We start from the raw sequence: 19,562 nt of genomic DNA, 5'->3' as shown, positions 1-19,562 counted from the left end.
TGATACTTAGATAATTAGGATTTTGCAATTGCAGATCAATATGCTGATGAAGAAGATTTAAGTGACGGTGAGAGCGGCCGTTGTGGATGTCTTCCCGAGTGCCACGAAGTTAATTACGATGCGGATGTTGTTACATCAAAACTTGATCTGCAAGAATTTAAGAAAAGATACAAACAACTCCAAAATAACATTAAAAGCTATACATATGATAACGGTAATTCACAGAAGAGTTACGAGACCAAGAAGAACAGCACAAATGACAAAAATGACACTGATATTGATGTTTTTGCTTCTGATGAATTGTAAGTTAAGCACATAGCAGTATATTATTAGATATCGCTGCCAAGTTAATTAATTTAAGGGAAAAAGCAAAGGTAAAACTGAATTAAGTTCACAGTTTGGGCGCTAAGAGGATTTTTTTCTAAAATTATTCTTAAATATTGTAGTCCAGAGAGTAGTATGTTAGATAGACCAAAGTATAGTTTGAAATAACCGCAAATTTATACGTTGCTGTAGGCCGAGCACATGATTGGCGCGACAGTATCTCGCCTCGAGATAGACTACCCATCTTTTACTAACTGTATGAATTAAAGGGGGACGGGTAGTCTATGTCGCGGCAAGATACTCTCGCACCAATCATGTGCTAGCCCGGCAGAAGATGATTATGAAAAATTATTGTTTTTAAAATTAATTATATTTACCCGTTTTAAGTAGGCGCTGGGCATGACGTTTCACAATATACCTATCCGGAATATATAATATATTCCCGGTATATCTTGCTTTAGCATGTACAATTGGTCACGGCAGCGACTTAGTACCTAAATTATAGTTGTCAGAATGCAGTTTAGAAATAGTTTTGCAAACAGGAACCAACTCCACAAACAATAATTTTGAAGTGTTACAAAAATGGAATTTAGTTTTCGTGTAGGTTCTTGTTTGCAGAATCATATCCATTTCTCAAACCAAGTCTCGTGACAGGGTCGGAATGACAGTGATCAGGATCTACTACAGACGGCCCCGCTTCGTGGCCATGGCGCGCTCGGAGATGGTTGGGCTGTCACAGTTCTTGGCCGACGTCGGCGGGACGCTCGGACTCTTCCTTGGCTTTTCCTTCCTCACGCTCGCCGAGATCTTCTACTTCTTCTCGATCAAGTAAACAATCATTTTTAACCAACCTTAACATTTTTGAAACAGTACGTAGTTTTTCATCTCTTTTCCTTTATTTTCTTTATTCTCAATATTTTTTACTCGTTTGTTGTCTTATGTATATTTGCCGATCAATCTTAAACTAGTAATTTAGTTTTTTGCATTGGTGTCATTGATCGAACTTAAACTATCGTGAGACATATTTCAAAATATTTAGATAAGTACGGTTATTACTCACTATTATTTTTAGTCGCTTTCGTGCCTGAGGAAGGATTCCCAAAGAATCCGAAACATGTCACCAAAAGCGACTAAAAATAATAGTGAGTAAAAACCGTACTTATCTAAATATTTTGGTGTCATTGGTTGAAATTAGGCTATTTAGGACCTAGTGATGGAATCGGGGATAGTTTGCGGGACGTCTTTTAAATATTATTGTATACTCATCTGTACATAGTACTTAAGTCATGCATTTTTCTCTTGACAAATCGTATGGTGAAATACTTACCTTATGTGACGGCATACGTTATTCTAAATTGGGGTTTATTTTTTAAATATTAACAAATGGCAAAACGAAGCTTTGATTTTTTTAGTGTAGGTTTTCTACAATTATTTATTTAGCTTTCAACTATTATGTAGTAATTATACTGTTGTTTAATGTCTGATCATTTTTAGGGTTCCGTGCCCAAAGGGTAAAAACGGGACCCTATTACTAAGACTCCGCTGTCCGTCTGTCCGTCTGTCTGTCTGTCTGTCACCAGGCTGTATCTCATGAACCATGATAGCTAGACAGTTGAAATTTTCACAGATGATGTATTTCTGTTGCCGCTATAACAACATATACTAAAAACAGAATAATATAAATATTTAAATGGGGCTCCCATACAACAAACGTGACTTTTTTTGCTGTTTTTTCCGTAATGGTACGGAACCCTTCGTGCGCGAGTCCGACTCGCACTTGGCCGGTTTTTGTACCCCTTTTCACATAATAAAGACGCTAAGCAAACAACAAAATCAGATTAAGACCTCAGCTGCATCTAGTTTATTACGAACCTAATCCAAGCTCCGGTTGGCGCGGAATTAGCCACTCCGAGGCCATTCGCCATAATTGATTACTCTCTGGTTGCCCATATTGTGAATAAGACCCTGTGCAGGTGCGGTAGACCGGTTCATTTTTCGTAATGGTGGAACCCTTCGTGCGCGAGTCCGACTCGCACTTGGCCGGTTTTTACAACATCATTAAGGAATCTAGTCAAAAGAGACTTTAAAAAGTATTTTCTTATTTTCAGATTGTGTTGCACGTTTCAACAAGAAAACTCAAAGAAAGGTGAAAATTCATAAGATTGACGGTATCTAGATCGGTCATCTAAAAATACATTAACATTAACTACTGTATAATATTGTCTTCGGTTACCGCGATAGTTACTCATGAAATAAAACTATGAAAACGGATTATATCGCGTATATTGAATTTATAATACATCCCGACGTTTCGAACTCTTTACACCCGTTGACCACGAACGCTGTAAAGAGTTCGAAACGTCGGGATGTATTATAAATTCAATATACGCGATATAATCCGTTTTCATAGTTTTATTTCATGATTAACTACTGTAACCAGTTTATTCCCACTAGTTACCACCAATTTGTTAACATTGGTAACAACTAAGATTTTTTTTTCTAGATACCATTAAATCCGTAGACTAAAATGACGTTTCATTATTTTGTAAGACATGACATTTCTTAGTACCACATGAAATGTCATTTTAGTCTACGGAATAAAAAAACACAATATAAAATATTTTAATGTTTAATACTGATAAAATTACGTATTTACTTAGATAAAATAAATATGAAGTGGTAACGTATTGTGGACGGGTAAGGAATGGAATGCGCTCCCGCCATCTGTATTCCCTGATCAATATGACCTCGGTCTCTTTAAAACAAGAGTGAATAGGCTGTTACTGAACCGGTGAGCTCCATCTTAGGCCCTGTCTTCACTTTCCATCAGGTGTGACTAGGGCCAATCGCCGATCAGTTTATAATAAAATAAAAAATATATATTTACGCCGATAGGTGATTCGGTAAACTATGTGTGTGTTTGTCAGGTGTAACCACTAGGAATAGGTGAGTAAAAAAATCCCAATAGTTACAACTTGGTGGCTTGAAGGATTCAGTAAAATACGAATTGTATGCCATTTTATTTAAACTTATTTTGTAATCGATTCTAGATGCCCGGTTTCCTTGAAATACAATACACATTGTACCTATATAACCTACATAATACTGAATGAGGTGCTCATAAATATCTGATTATGCTCTAATTTGTAAGAGCGTTAAAGGACATGCTCAGATTTTATTAGCACCATCAGATATTTTGACACCGACTGTTCCTAAGAGCTTACTGTGTTTAATTTAAATCGGTATGAAATATAAAAATTTAAGACATGTGTAGTGTAAGAAGTAAATTGTTGTCAAATATATGCTTTCGTAACAAAAATAATCACAATTTTTATTTTACCCTTAGTTTCAGATTTAGAAACTAATGTTCAATATTTAAATTAATGAAACCTCAAACTTAAGTTAAGTTTCTATGAAGTGAAATGTATAATTTCTTTGAGACAATAAAGTTCTATAAACCTAACTTAAGCAGCTCTATGACTCTAGTCTATGGTTAAATGGTGCCAGAGTTTAAAAACTGGTTTTAAATAGGTACTTATTTTTTATTATTTGTGGAGAACGTCTTTATTGGTGCAACGTCCATTATATAATATACTATATTATATGGTATAATTTAGGCAAAACATGGCATAGAACAGCTAGAAACCGACACAAATGGCGTGATATGGAGGAGGCCTTTGCCCAAAACTGGGCGTCCAAACGGAATTAACATAGGTTTAAACTTTAACACTACCAACAAATAAATTAAATTCTACACTAACCAAAACAAATACCTACAAAAAAATAACATATGTAAATTAGTCAGCATCAATTAATGTAGATAGAAACTGTAAGACGTTTGGAATAAAGAGCTTTATTATTATTATTTATATATTGTTTACTAATAACAGTTAATCATCGTTGCAAAGTTTTAAGCGACTGTGCGCGCCAAAACACGTAAATTTTCATTACATCTGTGCCCTGTTTATCAAATGCTTGTAGCTTGTAATACAAGCGGAACTCACTTTTTGACAGCTTCTGTTAGAAAGGGACTTTAACTTGTATTACAAGCTATAAGCTTTTGATAAACAGGGCACTGGTTATCGCTATTGACCCCTTCTACACCTTTTAACTGGATTCACTCACGATTCTCGTTAAAAAAAAAATAAGTACTCCGTATTTAAATGTATGTTGACCTTGAGCCGCGCATCCGTCGTATATTTGACCGGTTTTATTTTAATTTTAGAAGTCATTAAAGCTTGTGATGGTGTGCATATGTAACGATGCACCGCAAAAGAATTCAAAGGCTGCGATTATTAATACGGACTTGTTTCAATCAGTATTATATGAACTTTATAAGAAAACTGTTGTGATTATAAGCTCGTGTCAAACTTTTGGTTCATTTAAATTTTCATAGAAGTTAAAATTATTTGACACATGTCTAACAAGTAATAGGATGTTCCAAATTTCCAACGTTCCAACAGAAGTTTAATTACCTATAGTTCTAGCTAACAGTAGTATTTGAGGTAAGTGTTACCGAAGAACCTTGATGTAGTACCTACTAGTCGTATTGCTCATTTATTTTTGTAGATTTTTGCTTTATTTATCTTACTAGCTAATGATATCTGAGGACAGCAGGTTTAACATCAAAGTGATGTTTGCACATGATTTCAGAAGATCAGAAGAATTTGGATTCAGAAGATAACTAAAGAGCATTCTATGGATCCAAAAAGGATAAAGGTTAAAAACGGATTGTGCCATAATGTTCTGGTACAAATCTTCCATGATTTTGCAGAAAATACTACACTAAATGGCTTAAGATACATTGCAGGAAAAGGATTTTCTATTCTGGAGAGGTATGAGTTTCTTTTGCTAATTGTTAAGAGAATAACATATTTCATAACTTATTTTTCGACCTTCCAACCCAGAGGAGAAACTAGGCCTCATTGGGATTAGTCCGGTTCCCTCACGATGTTTTCCTTCACCGAAAAGCGACTGGTAAATATTAAAATGTTATATCGTAGACTAAAGTTCCACTAAAGTCTTTGGTACGAACCGGGATTTGAACCCGCACTCTCCGGATTGAAAATCGCACGCTCTAATCTAACCGCTAGGCTACCAGCGCGAGACAAGTTTTAACTATGTTAGTTGCTTTCTGTTTTGTCTGCGAGAAACAGTACCATCCTATCCATTGGAAGCATTTCACCATATACGCACTTAGCCGGTTTATATTTTGATGTACAATTTATTTAATTATTAATTTTTTATTAATTTCAGATTATTCTGGACCTCTACGTTCGTCCTCAGCACAGCTCTATGTGTGTTCATGGTTTATAGGTCGTATGTGAAGTATGATACTAATGGAGTCGCAGTTACCTTGAAAGAACGCCTAATACCCGTGAACGAGGTAGGTCTAAACCAAATTTTAAGCTCTCAAGCTCTTTCGTTGATTTTAAATCTTCCGTTTGTATACATACTCTGCTTACAAAAGAGTGGAGGTCTTCCTTTCTGACTGTGTCTAAGCAACGTACGTAAACAAATACGAGCATTCTTGTCCTCTAACTCTTTGCTATAAATTGTATTGTATGCCGGTCTTCACAACTTTGACCTTACCTGTGAAAATCAATGCCTATGTCCAAATTTTTGACATTTGTGGCAGCAATGCATCGCAGTAATGTCGTGCTGAAATACTGCAGCAGTAACGCTGGTGTAGTCTGAATCCGAACGGTTTAAGGTGACATTTTGATGGCAACGGAAGCTACACGTATGTTACTGCTGCGGCCTTTGACAATGCGAATTGACTGACTCGGGCGCTCTGTCAATAGTGTCAATTTCCTGGCTTTTATGTGTGACGTTTGAAGCTGCATTTACTGTTGTTAATATTTAACAGACATTTCAATATGTCACTTATTTCATTAAGGAATTTTTTTTATCACATTGTTTTCAGTACCCTTTCCCCGCGGTCACAATATGTCCAGAAGCAAGGATCAGTCAGAAAAGATACAACTATTCTTATGAATAGTAAGTATTAAAAGTTAATTTAATCTAATATGTATAAAGCTATTTGGAGAAAAGGAACTAGAAACTGTGCTTTTCTATGAGAAACCGGAAGCCTAATAAAAAATAAGTGACAAGTGATAAGTGACAAGTGGTAAAGTATGTATTATTTTAACTATGAAGTACTGCCCATAGGAAATAGCGGAAGTAACGCTCAGTAGTGACACACGCACAAACACACGTCAAAGTGCCAACATAGCGATAAACGTCATCGTCAAAGAAGTTTTACTCCAATCCCGCGTAAAGATTACACGCACACACTTTTAGGGTTCCGTACCTCAAAAGGAAAAAAAACTGAACCCTTATAGGATCACTCGTGTGTCTGTCTGTCTGTCTGTCCGTCTGTCACAGCCGATTTTCTCCGAACTACTGGACCAATTAAGTTGAAATTTGGTATACATATGTAAGTTTGTGACCCAAAGATGGACATGTAACGTAAACAAATAAAATTTAAACATGGGGACCACTTTTGGGGGGTAAATGAGAAAATTAAAAAATAAAGTTTTTCAAACTATATCGTGTTACATATCAAATGAAAGAGCTTATTGTGAGAAACTCAACTCAAATATATATTTTTATAATTTTAGGATAAACAGTTTAGAAGTTATTCAAGAAAATATACAAAAAATTACCATTCCCCTCTTTATCTCCGAAACTACTGGGTCTAATTTTTTTTTAATACACAAAATAGTTCTTTACCTACAGATTACAGGAAAACCTATTAGAAATGTGTAGTCAAGCGTGAGTCGGACTTAATTACTTAGTTTTTGATCCGACCCGTCGGGTTTTTTAAAGACATTTCACTTACATTTCACATAAAAAATACATTGTTTAAATTGTGTAACGTACGGAACCCTTGGAACGCGAGTCCGACTCGCACTTGACCGGTTTTTGTTTTAATTTTATTTTCAGCTATACTTCAGAAGATAACTCTACTGCAAACCTCAAAAAATTACATTCCACAATCGTACTTTGTGACAACGGTGACGACATTACTCCGGCCAATGATGGCATGTTATTGAACCAAACAATTGAAATCAATACATTTTTCGAGGTAAGTTTATTTTGAACTAGCGAGCTTCGCACGGGTAGTTTAACAAATTTACACAAAACCTTACAAATAATACATATAAACCTTCCTCTTGAATCACTATCTATTTAAAAAAAACCGCATCAAAATCCGTTGCGTAGTTTTAAAGATCTAAGCATACATAGGGACAGACGGACAGAAAGGGGAAAGCGACTTTGTTTTATACTATGTAGCGGTTGCAATTTAAAAGAAAATAACTATCTTTTGCCCGTGATTTCATCTGCGTGGGATGATGAGTGATAAAACATATCTTATGTACTTCCTCGAGCCTCAAACTATCATACCAAATTTCATCTGCGATTCTGCGGTTTAACCGTGAAGAGGTGACAGGTGACAGACAGAGGTACTTTAGCATTTATGATGTTAGTATGGATGTCTAGAGTGATGGAAAATATAAAACCGGGCTAATCCCGATAAGGCCTAGTTTACCGTCTGGGTTGGAAGGTTAGATGGCAGTCGCTTTCGTAAAAACTAGTACCTACGCCAATTCTTGAGATCAGTTGCCAAGCGGACCCCAGGCTCCCATGAGCCATGGACAAAATGTCGGGACAACGCGAGGAAGATGATGATGATAGGTACCTTGGTGTTACAGGTGGTGCCGAAACGTGAGGACATTTTTGAGGAATGCTGGTGGCGTAATGAGGTTGACTGCATTAATAAATTTCGCCCAGTTTTGACCGCAGATGGAATCTGTTACACTTTCAATACTTTGGCTACTAATGATATATTTCGCAGAAATAGGTAAAGATAGTTTATTATTCTAGTAGGCATATTACAATGCGCTTATGAACGGTAAATAAAGCTACACCGCTGCCATGTCAGACGTATCTCTGCTATCTTTAGATAGCAGAGATACGCCTAACCAGTGCAAAATGAAACTAGACACTATGCTTTACATAATACTTAAACAAAATTTCAAAAAATGTCTTTAGTTACTGAGATATTTCATGTTTTAAGATAGACGTTTTCGAATTTTTGGACATTGAGTTATGCGTATCTCTTCTAACTCAAGTTAGAATAATTATGCGTAACTCTTCGCAGTTTTTTTACGGCAAACTGGATATCTACTATCTCGAGTTATCATAGTTTCGCGTAACCACACTCAGGTAGTACGGCGATAGGCGGCTCGCGGTGAGGCGGGGCGCGGAGGGAGCGGCTCGTCGCTCCTTGCCACGTGTATTTGTTTATTTGTGTCGTTTTCAAGCAAAAGGTACCACATTGTCGCTTATCATAAGGACATTCTGACAGGTTTTTCGTATAAAGATACAAGCAATTTTCGTCCTTATGGTAAGCGACAATGTGGTACCTTCTGATTGAAAACGTCACATTTACATTTCATTACGTACGTAATATTGACCCGGTTAAGTTAGCGTTCCGGTGTTTTTTTATGTTGTTTGTTCAAAATATGATAAATTAGTCTTTAAAATGAGTTCTTTACGAAGTAGCCTTATTACGAATGTGTAGTGATAGAAATGTCGTACAAAACAAAACAAAGGTTGTGCGACTAATTATCTTAGCTAATCTTACTTTGTAATCATTGCTGAAAACCCTGTGAAAAACTAAACTATTTCGTTTTTGTTTTTTTTAAATCTTAAGATAACCTACATAGGTACTGAACTGTTTATCGTCGTCCGCTGTCTGTCATGAACTAGTCGTCAACTGGTCTTGTGATTGTCATGTCATCAAGGCGTGTCGGATGACCAAAACAGCGTTTGCCTACGTTGCACCAAACCTGAGTTCCACTATTAGGTACAGCTCTCCCAAGTGCTCATCAAGGCGTGTCGGATGACCAAAACAGCGTTTGCCTACGTTGCACCAAACCTGAGTTCCACTAGGTACAGCCAGGGTTCAGCATCAGCTCTATCTTGGGTACTGCTCTTCCAAGAGCTCATCAAGGCGTGTCGGATGACCAAAACAGCGTTTGCCTACGTTGTACCAAACCTGAGTTCCACTAGGTACAGCCAGGGTTCAGCATCAGCTCTATCTTGGGTACTGCTCTCCCAAGTGCTCATCAAGGCGTGTCGGATGACCAAAACAGCGTTTGCCTACGTTGCACCAAACCTGAGTTCCACTAGGTACAGCCGGGGTTCAGCATCAGCTCTATTTTGGGTACTGCTCTCCCAAGTGCTCATTAAAGCGTGTTGGATGACCAAAACAGCGTGTGCCTATGTTGCACCAAACCTGAGTTCCACTAGGTACAGCCAGGGTTCAGCATCAGCTCAGCTATATGTATACTAAAACCTTCTCCAGAATGTAACAAACACTTTTCTGAAAACCGCATCAAAATCGGTTCAGCGAGATAATCGCGGACAAACATACGGGTCAAACTGAGAACCTTTTTTTAAGGCGGTAAATTTTGGAGTAACTGACCTTCTGCCGTTAATTCCGCCTTTTACACTTACTGGGATTCAATATTAAATACAAAAAAACACACATACATACATATATACATACACACATACATACATACACATACATGCAAAACATGCATACGCTATTTTAAACATAAGGCTCTTTCCACCAATCGATTGATCTACTTTATAACCAATGATGTAAGGACTGATGGAAATCGGGCTCCTTGTATGTAATGTGAGTTAGCACATTATAAAATGGATTGTCTTGTGTAGTCTGGTTACGCGTTTTACTAGGAGCACTAATACAACGAACTCTTACAACTTAAGATAAAAGAACTACGCGTGACCACCTCAATATTCCCCATGCCCTGGTTATACGTTTTACTAGAAGTTGATACAATATAGTCTTCTAACTTTAGATAAACGAAAACCTCAATAAGCCCGCGAGCCGTGGCCACGCGAAATAGTATGAGCGCTCATACAACGAACTCGTCTAACTTTAAGTTAACATAGTTACGCGCAACCACCAAATGTATGAAACAGTGGTTACGCCAAACTATGTTTATGCGTTTATTTCAAAAACTATGTACTTTTACAAAAGAAAAATAAAGAAATATTATTCTTCACGTCTATTGAAACACAAAACGCATATTAAAAATGACTTAACTCAATAAACTCACGAAATATATGAGTTTATTAGTTTTCACGCTCACCAAAAACTTTAAAGTCGATTTACTCAAAACTGTGTTTTTTGAGATAGCAGAGATACGTCTGACACGGCAGACCGGCTCCAACCCTACACCTCTATCTCATATTTTCAAAACATTACTTATAATTAACATGCATGCGAGTAAATAAAAAAAATACAATTTAAATTACTATAGAATTCATGCAATTACATACAGTAGGTACTTTATAGAAATTTGATTTAAAAATATATATGTACATCAAATCATATAAACACGTAGCTCTTTCAGAAAACATATCAAATTCTTACAAAATAAAAGAAAATAAAATTAATAAAAGAAATGAGAATATATATTACCTACCATAAAGATTGTGATAAATGATGAACAGAAACTGCATACTGCAGTGACGAAAATGCTACGCTGGGCTGGCGGAGTTTCTAGGATGGATAAGATTAGAAACGAATACATAAGAGAAACCTTCAAAGTCGCTAAAATCGAAGACAAACTTTTTCAAATTCGCCTGAGATGGTATGGGCATGTCATGAGAAGAAATGAAGACCACATGACGAGAGAAGTAATGACCATTCATGAAGGAAAAAGAGGTGTAGGCCATCAAAAAGATCCTGAAATTGGTGGAGGTAGATAAGTACGGAGACAACACAAAACCGTACATTGTGGCGTTAACAAATACAAGGAGGGCTGATCCCAAATGATATGGGACATATTATACAGCCAGGAAGAAGAAGAAGAAGATAAACGAAACATAGAAATGTTTTAGTGATTTCTAGAGTTATATAAATTAAGTGTTATACTTGTCCACTGCCTTATTAATTTGTTGCAGCTTACACCAAAAGCGCTACTACTTAAACGCGTCGACTTCCCAAAAAGGATGGTCATTGGAGAAAAACTACAACAGTTCCGCCAAAGACGTATTCCCAAGACGAGGCCGGGTATTTTAGTTTTCATTATATTTCAATTTTACACAGCGTGGAAAGAATGAATGGGCCCTGGAGGGGAAGTACCTCAAAACCTTAAGTTAGCTCATTTTGCTTAAAGGAAATATTCTTTTAGTTTTGAAAATAAACAAAACTGATGCATTCAAAGATCTTTAGAAAGTGTATCCTAAAATTACAAAAAATATATACTTGAGATTCTGACAATGAGCTCACTAAACCTTAATGTTAACTTAAACAAAACAAAACTCGTTCAAATTAGAAATTATAGAACTTCACCTATGTCTATCACCGTAACACAAGAAGCGGTGCCAATAGAACAAGTGGACAGTGCTAAATTCCTAGGAATTACAATAGATTCTCATCTCAATTGGAAGTCTCACATTGCTGATTTAAACTGTAAAATTGCAAAAGCAGCTTATGCCTTATCTATACTCTCTGAAACATGTTCAGAAAATGTAGTTAAGAGCGCATACTATGGAAATGTACATTCACAACTCACTTATGGCATAATTTATTGGGGTGACTCTGTTGATGTTCTTACTACATTCAGGTTACAAAAAAGATGCTTACGAAACATGTTTCACTTGCACCACCGTCACTCAGTTAGAAATGTTTTCAAGGAAAAGCAGATTTTGACTCTAACTGGAATCTATATACTCGAGCTTTGCCTCTTTGTAAAGCGCAATGGAGAGTATTTCACAAAACTGTCCTCAATTAATGATAACTTGCGCGTGCAATATAAATATAATTATCGTATCCCAAAGGTGAACAATAAGCTTATGGACAAAAGTGCCTACATTGCAGCAATAAAAGTTTTTAACAAGTTGCCTGTTGAAATAAAGTCAGTCGAATGCAAACAATTCAAAACCATTCTAAAAAAATGGCTTATTAGTAGAGTGTTCTACAGCATGAAAGAATTTGACGCTTATGACAATAGTGCATGCATGTATTAATTTTGTTATTTAGTTATAGGTTAGTCTTAAGTATATTGTACGTCCGTGATGGACAAACTGTTGAATCCTAAATGTATTATTACCAACATCGTACACAGTTATACAATAAATATTATCTTATCTTATCTTATCTTATCTTTCATTTAATATATAACACGATATACTTAGTTAAAAAAACTTAATTTTTAAATTTTCTCATTTACCCCCAAAATTGGCCCCCATGTTTAAAATTCATTTGTTTACGTTACATATCCGTCTTTGGGTCATTAACTTACATACATGTACCACATTTCAAATTAATTTGTCCAGTAGTTTTGGAGAAAATAAGCTGTGACAGACGGACAGACGGACAGACAGACAGACGCACGAGTGGTCCTATAAGCGATCCGTATTTTCCTTTTGAGGTACAGAACCTTAAAAAGGAAGTCAATGAGAAAGTTAAGTCCTAGGTAGGTTTAATATAATAATGTAATTTTCGTTTTAGGCAAACGGTGCTGTAGAAGACCTCTTCATATCATTAAAAGAAATTAAAGATCGAGATTTTGCATGCGATAGAAATACTCGACCCGGTTACATGGTAAGTTACGCCATATAAGCACCATAAACCAAGTTAAATATTGTAACATAATTATGGTAGTTCGCCTTCCATACTTACAGGGGCCCGTTTGTCAAACGTAGCTTGTAATACAAGTGGAAGTCCCTTTCTAAAAAAAGCTGTCAATAAGGGACTTCCACTTGTATTACAAGCTATAAGATTTTGATAAACGGGCCCCAGGTCAGTATGCTGAGATTAAAGTATGTTGATATTGTATTCTAAAAAATTCTAAAAAATTGCATCAATAATTTATTCTCTATATTATTTACGTCCATGTGCATTCTTTATTGGACGTATTAAGGATGACTCACGTTAGACCGGGCCGTGTCCGGGCCGGAGCTTCCGGCGCTTCGTTTTACATGGAAAACATCACGTGATCACCTGTCATGTCATAGAAAAGTAAGCACCGGAAGCTCCGGCCCGGACACGGCCCGATCTTACGTGAGTCATCCTTTAATGAAACCACTATCTTCGTAGCGTTGTCTTGGCTTCTTGCCACAGCTCTCTAAGCGGGCCCGTTCAGCCACTTGGACTCAAGTAAATATCAAATTATATTTATATTATCTAAATTTAGAAGTATCAATTTCAAAACATTCAAGAATTTGTTTAGGTATACTTCCACCACCCAGCCGATTTGCCGCAGGCCTCGCTCCACAACTACGCAGCGCAACCTGGGAAGACCACCTCTTTTGCGATCAAACTCGACATCCTGGACACCGCTGACGAACTTGCTAATTATTCTCCGAAAGTGTAATGTTTCTACTTTATTTTCACACAGGGTGCAAATTAATAGTTCCTTCAAAACACGGTTCTGTTTTTTTATGTTGTACGCTAGGAAAGAACTTTTAATTCGATTGTCTAACCAGGATGTGGAGATGAAGCAGGAAGCGTTGTGTTTTTTATCTAAATGTTATTTGGCTAACAAATTCATGCACAAAGTCAAAATCTTTTACACATTTCAATCAATGACCTAGCTGAAAAACCAAATTCGGATGGCTAAAATTTGTCTAGAATGAAAAATACGAGTAGAGGCAGACAACAGGCGTTCTTATCGCAAAAAAACTTATTTATTGATTTATTTAGTTTGGCGAATTATTTATTATTATTTATATTTTTGCAGTCGTCAATGTTATTTCCCAAATGAGCGATATTTGCAGTTTTTTCAAAAATATACTTCTTTAAACTGCCAGCTGGAATGTCTCACTAACTACACTGTCAAGATCTGTGGATGCGTCAGCTTCTACATGCCACGTAAGAAATATACACACACACACACACACACACACACACACGCACACACACACACAAGAGTAATTACGGAGCGCATCAATTTTCTAAAGCAGAAAGTCTATGCATGGGCAAACCGTATTCGCCGCTACAGAGAGCGTGTGGATGAGTTAACAGCAAAAAACATATTCCATGACATCATCAAATTATGTAAAAAAAAAATCTTAAATCCAGAGAGGAAAATAGGAACAAATGTTTGTATGGAGAAGGGATCACGCGCGGTCATCCACTTTCCTCTTATTTGCTTAAGAAAAAAGTACCTATTCAGATTGTTTTTTGATTACCTAATATTGAACTAACAACAATAACGTATCTGATTTGTTTTTACAGTTTCTTATAAATATGTTTTTATCTTTTTTAGGTAATGCCAGCACACCTATATGTAAAGCAGATAATTATGATTGCATAGAAAAGGCTTTAGGTAAGTAATTCAAATCTAAGGATAAATATCAGTTATTTTGAAATAGCATAATAATTATGATATGCCTATGACTATGTAGATATGACGGTTTTATAATGTCATTAATTGTTTTTATTTATAATTTATTTGCTTCCATGCATTAAAAATTTATTGCTGTTACAGATCAATATGCCACAGAAGAAGATGTGAATGAAAGCACAACCACCGAATGTTTTTGCTTACCCTCATGCAAAGATGTCAATTATGACGCGGATATTGTCATTACTAAACTTGATCTTAAAGCATATTTCAAGAAAGTGAAGGAATTTGACAAATTAGAAAAAGAATTTGACGATTATGATGATTATAGTGATACTGAAGATGAAGACACGTATGAAACTTCGACAAACGGTTCTGATATTAAAGCTACAACTGAAACTGTAACTGCTGATGATGAAACTAATGTTGAAGCTGCTGACAATAAGTTTATTAGTAGTGATAATGAGACCCAAACTGAAAATGAGTTAGTACTTAAATAATACACTTTGTAATAATCATAACATATCATGTTAAGCAATAGACGTTCAAACTAAACTATAGTTATTATATCCATAATGAAAAACTTTGGAAAAAAATAGCCTAACGTATAACATATTATTGAAATAATATGTCATAATAAAGAAAAAATAATAAGAAGGAAATTTGAACGTCTACAAGTATCAGAATTATACCTAATTTATTGCATTTAGTTATCTTGCATCTCGCTTGCGCCAATACACGTACGGATAAGTACGAGCGATATGCACAATAAGTAAATGACATCATTATGATATCAGTGTAAGGTCAATGTGACCAATTCCAAATTATTTGCATTAATAGTTGGAAATTACCAATTGCTTACTGTTTAGAAAAAAAACGCTTGTTGACGGAATTTTCCGTATGACGGTATTGACGCCGCATTGCCTTTACGTTTGGCCTGCAAGCCCTCCAGTGGCCAAGGTCGGAATCGAACCGGTCTTCAAATTAGTAAAATATGTAGGTACGAGTGAAATGTTAAAAAACTATACAAGTATAATTAACTCACTTGACATTTAACATTTAACTCGTACAAAATTCACTCCAAAAACTACCGGTTTAATGCAAGTGGCTCATTCAAAACCTGGCTCCTCCATGCCACTTTCCCCATAAACATTTACAATAATGTTTTCCTTTTCATCCATTTCATTCTTTAACATTTTTTTAATGCGTAATATTTATAGCAGTGAACTTTTTACCTTTGCAGGTTCACTGAAATCAGAATTTACTACAGACGGCCTCGATTCGTGGCCATGCAGCGGTCGGAACTGGTGGGGCTATCGCAGTTTCTGGCGGACGTTGGCGGCACTCTCGGCCTCTTCCTCGGATTCTCCTTCCTCACGCTTGCCGAGATCTTTTACTACTTCTCGATCAAGTAAATATTAATATTCAATTTGATTTAGTCAAGTGTTAAAATAAACGCTTGCTGGCGTATACGGAACCTTTTACTTTATAAGTTGGTTTTCAACTTTTATTTACTCGTAGGTTAGTACGTAATACCTATCTAAGTTTCATATTTAACCCTTAACTACCTACGTCCGATTTCTATAGCATAACCACCTACGAAAGGTCTGGTAGACCACTATTTGAAATGGGTCTAAAATATTTATAAGAATTATGTTAGAGGGACAATTAAATAATATTTACCTATCTATTGGTTGAAGGCATTTATTAACAAATACCGATACAACATTAATCAATAACATATAGCTTGAACTTAACATATAACATTTTTCTTACTTTTAACAAAAAAATCATTGTAAATCCTTTGGGACAAGGGATCACAAAATATTATTTGCATGATATATTTTTTTATTAATAAATCTTAAAGAACAATAATCACTCTAGCTAATCAGCTATAATTTTTATATAAAAACGTATTATTATTATAAAATTGCAAGCTATTCAAATAGACATTTTTCGCGGCAGCCAATGCACAGCCAATAAATACAATACTTACACATTTTATTCAATACTTAATTATATCTGTCCTAGAAAGCTGAACTTTCCCATGTAGTCTATGTTTTAGATACCTACATAGAACAGTAAAACTAATAAATCTGTAACTTTCACCCTCCCACCTCTAAAAAAGGGGGTAGAGTTCTGAATATATTACAAGTAAAACTAGGACTCTTCTCGATGTCCTGATGAGCCTACGGTTTACATAAAACGCTGTACCGTAACCCCCCCCTCCCCTCTCCCCCGCTTGCTATGCTAAAACTGTACCCCGTTATAAAGGGGGTGCAGTTCTAAATACTTATACAGAACTAGTGTGCCCAGGGCACTTCCCGATGTCCTAGAGAGATAAAATATTTGGTATGAAGCCTATATGATTTCTATACAAAGATCATAAAAATCAAGAAATTTGTAACTTTTACCCTCCATCCCCTATTAGTGGAGTGCAGGCATAACAATTTTACAAAGAAAAAACATAAAATGCGTTAAAATATTAAAAACTACAAGTCCATAAAAATAAACGTAACCTCCTAGGCAAGGTCTCAGAGACCAGCGAGATATAGTATATAACCACCTAGGCAAGGTCGCTGAGACCACCGACGACAGTCTTTTGCTCACCAAATTCACAAAGACACACGTCCGAAGGCATCGATCACATGGCCGGCACTGAGACGGCTGCAGGGAAAGGTACAGGGTCACAGAGGTCCGTGCAATGAACACGTGTTGAGTTATTCACTATTTTGCATTTGCAAAGGTCTGAGAGACCTTGCGTAGGTGGTTAAGGGTTAAATATTATTATAATTTTCTTTATTTATTTTTCTATAAATATAAACACATTAGTATTACTAAAAAACCTAGCCTAGGGTGCCGCCAGCAGCGGGGCAGCAGGGCCTAAGCTGCTGGTGGTCAGGGCCGCAGAGTGAAGAATTATTCTTATTATTTGTATGTCTTACCATATCTCGGGACCATAGAGTAACGGACCTTTGCGAGGCGTGCGTGCAGCCGAAGCCAATAGCGCAGAGGCCCTTTAAGACAAGTTTTATGTTATATAATACACCAGCTAGAACCCATTCACGGGTACAAACAGATACCCGTAAATTTGTCCCAGCTGGCGTAGGGGCTATTGTAAAATACAGTGGAGAAATGCCGGTTATGGTGTTGAAGTTTACCTCGTCAAAAGATTGGGCTATTGCTGAGAGATCCGAACACCTGCCATACCAATGTTTGGAAACGGTATCGGTAGCGGTGACTCGCCGCTAACTAGATGGGCCCCTGAAACTGCCGTCGTAAAGACGACCAGAAGCAACACCGATGTGAGCGGCTCAGGGGTGTCGAGAGGTGTGCGCCGCTTTCTACCCAGTGACTGTTACCGGCCACTGTGCCAACTCGCGTCTTATGCATCTTTCACTTCCACCCCTGGAGCATATAGCTTTAACGACTCCTCTCTGGATAGCCAATGAAGGCAAGCCAGAGTATTAAAATATTATATAATATTTAATTTAAAATATCATAAAACTGCCTGCACCAATTATTAGGATTAGGTTGTATTGCTACCCTAGGCTCCTCAAGCGCGCAGCTTGCTGCGAGCCGTGGTTAATACGCAGAGAAATGATAAAAAGAAGATAACGAATGATACAGAAGACGAATTATTCAATAATAATCTTTTGTCTTTAGATTGTTCTGCACTTCCAAACGTGAGGACTCAAAGAAAGAAGAAACTCCAAGGGATACAACGATTATTTTTGAATCTAGTAATTTATAAATTAAGATATTCTTTAGTTGTAATGTAAAAATAAGAGAATTGAGGTACAGTAAGTACTCCAACTTACCACGTACCAGTGCAATAGTGCCACTTAAGTGTTTGGATTTAATAATAATTTTAAATTATTACTTAGTTACCTAAAAATATATGTGTATGTAGAGACTCTTATCTACAGGCAAACTGTAAAATACAGTTTGCAGGGATCTGTCTAGTTATAAGCTCTGTACTGTGTATTAACAAAAATAAATAAGTAATAAAAAAGCGTGTGTCTTTACGCGCGATTGAAGTAAAACTTCTTTGACGATGAGGTTTATCGCTATATTGGCACTTTGACGTGTGTCGTATTGTACGTGTGTTACTACTGAGCGTTACTTCCCTCAGATAAAAAATCTGAGTTACCCGAGTCGCGCCTAAAAAGTTTTACTTTAATAAAATAACGACTACAGTATCATTACTTACAACTTCAGCATTGTCCCGGGTGGTGTCACCATTAATCATTGCTGTCAAAATGCATTGCTGTCCTTGCCATATTGCTGTTGCAATTAGAATATTCAATCCGTAACCGTAGAAGTCCGTAGATAATGCTCCTACAGTCGCCGTCTGAAAGTAACCTTCATTCTATCAAGTCGAAAAGGCCCTCAAAACTTCAAAAAAACTAGGCGATCCAAAATCAGAAACAACACTGGACACCACTGTGTCGTTATTGTTCAAAGTTTTGTTCCACGCGTGACTCATGCTACCGTACAAAGTAAAAGTTTTGATTACCAATCCCAATGTTCAGTTTGCTACTATTCAATACCTACCACGGGGTTTGTACCTATAACTGGCCGCCGCGCCGCCCATCCGCAACTTCAGTCGCCATCTATGCGTTTAAAATGAAACTTCCGTTTCATTCATATCGTAGTGGCGAATCTTTTACTGCAGTCTCATAAAAACGAGTCAAGTTCTTCAGATTTAGATTCAAAAAACTCGAATTCCTACCAACACTATTAGAAGTCATTAAAAAATTTTCGTAATGATCAGACTCAGATGCTACAATCTCATCGGCTCGGCCATAGAGGCTGAGAAAAAAACTGTATTGATGG

The 19,562-nt window shown here is 36.6% G+C and overlaps 2 long non-coding RNA genes across 2 annotated transcripts; both read left to right on the top strand.

The window, feature by feature from the left end:
- Nucleotides 1-16: 16 nt before the first annotated feature.
- LOC134743809 (uncharacterized) lies at nucleotides 17-2,538 on the top strand. The gene is made up of 3 exons (XR_010128039.1): nucleotides 17-302; nucleotides 979-1,152; nucleotides 2,433-2,538. It is a non-coding gene; the product is annotated as an uncharacterized LOC134743809 (long non-coding RNA).
- A 12,597-nt stretch (nucleotides 2,539-15,135) lies between these two features.
- On the top strand, nucleotides 15,136-18,516 carry LOC134743409 (uncharacterized). The gene is made up of 3 exons (XR_010128010.1): nucleotides 15,136-15,207; nucleotides 15,967-16,134; nucleotides 18,390-18,516. It is a non-coding gene; the product is annotated as an uncharacterized LOC134743409 (long non-coding RNA).
- Nucleotides 18,517-19,562: the final 1,046 nt, after the last annotated feature.

The sequence above is a fragment of the Cydia strobilella genome, chromosome 8, assembly GCF_947568885.1.
Source record: "Cydia strobilella chromosome 8, ilCydStro3.1, whole genome shotgun sequence".
Lineage (NCBI taxonomy): Eukaryota > Metazoa > Arthropoda > Insecta > Lepidoptera > Tortricidae > Cydia > Cydia strobilella.
This window is presented reverse-complemented; position numbering and strand designations above follow the sequence as displayed.